The sequence below is a fragment of the Hippocampus guttulatus genome, chromosome 1 (assembly GCF_054856545.1).
Source record: "Hippocampus guttulatus isolate MCC_2025c chromosome 1, RoL_Hgut_1.0, whole genome shotgun sequence".
NCBI lineage: Eukaryota > Metazoa > Chordata > Actinopteri > Syngnathiformes > Syngnathidae > Hippocampus > Hippocampus guttulatus.
The window spans coordinates 29,278,148-29,282,127 of record NC_141261.1 but is presented as its reverse complement, the minus strand read 5'-3'; the positions used below and the strand labels follow the sequence as shown (position 1 = coordinate 29,282,127).

Below are 3,980 nucleotides of genomic sequence, written 5' to 3'. Positions count from 1 at the left end.
AATAATTTTCTATCAGGGTTGAGGCTTAAGATGATGAATTTTAATTCCTCAGCATAGCAAGACAACTTCGACATCGTTGTCCTTTCAACTTTGTGGTAACACTTTGTAGGAAACTGCACATCCGTTCCAGCGCAACCGTTTCCCAGGGCATAAAGCAAGCTCCATATTATGCTCGGATGAGCTTGGTGTGGAAGACATTCATGATTGGGACCTCAGCCCCATCAAACACACTTTCACAGAGACGTCAGTTCACACAAATATTCTTCAGGATGAATGGGTGATGCGGTTTTCTTCATGTTTTTTTTCCATCTCACTTCTCGTCGGTGTGTGTTCCAATACTTTTGCAACACGTTGTGTAACTCTCCGTCAGAATGATGGAGTCAGCAGTAGTTCTCACTCTTGCAGGTGTGGGTTGTGCTGACCCTGCTGGTCCAGCCGCTCCCAGGGGAGCCGCATGACCTAATGGTCATCTGAGACTTCTCATCACTAGCGCCACCGTCTTTCTTTTCTCCCACTCTGTCACACTTTTTTTTTTTATTTGCATTTCACTGTCCATCTGATTCATGCCGTTGCTCTTGAATTCTCATCATGAAAGTCATCAGTGTGACTCAACAAGTGGGTGCTGCAGCGTCCAGCTGAGTCGGCGGTCTCCTTTCAGGGCAGGCTGAGATGCAGTGCTTTGTTTCCCTGGCCTATGGCATCACATCTGCACCTTGATTCTGACGACCGTTTGGCGTATATGCTCAGTATCAAACATTTAATTGTTATTAAGTGCATCCTGTGAGTATGATTGCTTTTCATTATCGTGGGTTAGCAAGAAAGAGTGATTGATAGAAAGTTTTGACGTGGGTTCAACAATGTGGTCGTTTTTGGAATTATTGCATTTACTCCGTACAAAATTGAGCCTTCAGAGGAGTTTAATAATACGTTTGGATCAGCTTTAGATGTTTTACTTGGAATTGAGGCGATGCGTAGGAGTCATGATAGACTTCCGATGTTACTGACATTGAAAACAAAGACTTGAGATGACTGAGTAAGACAAGAAAACGCATGAGGAAAAAAAGATGATTCAGAAGTGATATCTGGAGCAGTTCAATTTCTGAATTGGTATATTGACGAGAAAACATTTATTCCCAGTAAAGTGATCAGGATTATCATGTCAGTGCTCACTAATGAAACGTATTAATTAAAAATAACTAGAACTAACTTTTTTTGGCATATTGAAAAAACAGATGAGTGAGATTCATGCATGTGCTGTGTACTCTTCACGTGTGGAGCTCGACCCTGATGTGAGGATTTTTGTCTCATTTGCAGACTTCTGCTGTGTGTGCAAATCCTGTTTCGCAGAGGCCAAACACCTCATTCAGTGACTCATGAACACATTTTTTTTTTTAGAATGCACCATTTTATTTAGGGAGATTACACATCCCATGTTTTTGGAATTATTTTTCCCCCTCTGTTTGTGTGTGATGTCTTGTGTGTTTTGTATTTAGAATGTTATGCATTTAGATTTTTTTTGGGCTTATCCTTCCCCTGAACATTCACTCTTCTGTCGCCTTTGTGCATATGAATCCATACTGTGGTGAAATTCCTTTACAAATTCCCAGCACAGTACACATGCATATAAGTTTGCACTCGCAGTTGCTGTAATTACACAGCAGCGTTTTACATGTACAGAAACTCTGAAGTTACCACATGATTGTTTTAGCACCAGGCTCTAGGGTGGGTATGTCATTGGTTAATAAGCTATTGTATTCAGTTTTTGTTTTTGCTTATTTGATAGTAAAGTGGTGGTTGAGTGGCTCGTGCGTCAACCTCCCTGTGCAGAGGTCATGGGCTCGATCCCAGCTCCGGCCTTCCTGTGTGGAGTTTGCATGTTCTCACCGTGCCTGCGTGGGTTTTCTCCGGGTGCTCCGGTTTCCTCCCACATTCCAAGAACATGCATGGTAGGCTGTTTGAACACTCTAAGCCAGGGGTGGGCAAACTTTTTGGCTCGGGGGCCACGTTGATTTCTAAAATTTGACAGGTGGCCGGGTTAGGACAAGATACGTTACATATAAAAAACTGCATACAACTATAGTATTTGTCCTGTATGAACGTCCAAGTACGTATGTTAACAACATACTGTACATGTGCGGCAACACAAGCAACAAAGTGAAACAATATATTGCCCAAAAACTGTTTATAACACAAAAACTGCAGCATACACTACAGATACTGTATATAAAAAAGATACAAAATAGAACAAAGTTCGGACTATTTGCTACAAAATGAGACGAGTGAGAGACCTGGTGGCTTTTCTTTCCACTCACTCATTGTCTCTAACTTGACCTCCCCTCGATCACCACACAAGACAGCTTCGCTCAGCTGATGTCGTGCAACGAACTTTTGAAGCCAGCCATGGGACGCTTCGATGTCTTCGATGCTCATAGTTAGCGCTATGGAACTCGATTGCTCTCTTATTAGCGGTCCAGTTTGCGGAAAGTTTTTAACACGATAACAGTCAAACCATTCCAGGAAACGTTCATTTACTCGACTGCCCGCCGAGCCACGAGCAATTCACTCTGAGCATGGAAATTGCCAGAATCGGACTGAGTGAGAATTGCTTCCTTTTTTTTCCAAGCCTCGTAGATTTGAGTCTTTCCAGATCCAAGCATCTCCTGAATGTTTTGTACTTTGCAATCCGCTTCGTTTAATCAGATACACTTCACTTTCTCTTCCGCAATCATCACTGTTCCTCTTCCTTTGGATGCCATGATCTACAGGACGTAAATGTAAATGAATGAAATAAAACACATTCTTAAAAAGACCAATGGGCCGGTTTGCCCACTCCTGCTCTCAAACCGTTGTATGATTGTGAGGGCGGATGGTTGTTCTTCTCTGTGTGCCTTGCGATTGGCTGGCAACCGCTTCAGGGTGTCCCCCGCCGACTGCCCGAAGACCGCTGGGATTGGCTCCAGCACGCCCCGCGACCCTTGTGAGGATAAAGCGGTTCAGAAAATGGATGGATGGATGGATGGATGATAATCAAGGCCTTAATTGCATTTCTTAACATGGTCATAGTTTGTCAAACTTAGCTGATGACCGTGAAACACATAATGTGTATTAGCTAAAATTTTTCATTTATTGCCTTACTTATTGTCTTAGAACTAATCCCAATTGGAAGTTTGTGCAGGAAAGAATGAATGGGGCGCCGAACGTGTGCTCCCCACCATTCATGCATCATCAAAATGTTGAACTGTTGTATGATTTTTAACTGTCCAGTCCAGTCTTTGCAGATCAGGGCGTCATCGCAGCACCAAACCTCAATACACACACACACACACACACACACACACAACCCCGCAACACAATAACCCCAGGCCGCTGGTTATTAGAAAACCACCCAATCCTCTTGCCCCCCCCCCCCCCCAGTCTGGGAAGAAAGGGAAAGATTTTCCTGACTATATTAGAGGAGAGAGGTAGTAGCCTCTGTTGCCACTGCCCTTCATCTCTCTCCGTTTATTCTAATCATGGTGCAGCTGTCTCCTCTCCTACCTTATTTTGCTGTATTTCTCCATCTCTTTGTTTTCCTTTTCGCCTGACAGTGACTGGGCCTCCTATGCCTCAGGGGAGCAGACTTATGAGCCCGATGTCCTTTCATAGTCAATTGTATAATATGTATGTGCATGTGTGTGTGTGTGTGTGTGTGTGTGTGTGTGTGTGTGTGTGTGCGTGTGTGTGTGTGTGTGTGTGTGTGTGTGTGTGTGTGTGTGTGTGTGTGAGAATGCAGCAGCCCCACATTGGATGTTTCTGTGCCAATGTGGGTGCGCCTTGTTTACGGTTCACGTCTCCCACTGGTGATGTTTTTGTCAGGTCTTTCCAGGATGATGCTATCATGCTGACCTCCTGTGTCCAGTCACACTTGACTGAAAGTGCCAGAATGCTCCCCACCGTGATAGCCACATCTCCGTGTACATGAACGAAATGTCCGATCCAGG

At 44.1% G+C, this 3,980-nt stretch overlaps 1 long non-coding RNA gene across 1 annotated transcript; it reads right to left on the bottom strand.

Annotated features, from left to right (window-relative positions):
- Positions 1 to 2,192: 2,192 nt before the first annotated feature.
- LOC147211277 (uncharacterized) lies at positions 2,193 to 3,610 on the bottom strand. The gene is made up of 3 exons (XR_015100282.1): positions 3,538 to 3,610; positions 2,845 to 2,974; positions 2,193 to 2,759 (listed from the first exon to the last, which is right to left on the bottom strand). It is a non-coding gene; the product is annotated as an uncharacterized LOC147211277 (long non-coding RNA).
- Between the last annotated feature and the right edge of the window lie 370 nt (positions 3,611 to 3,980).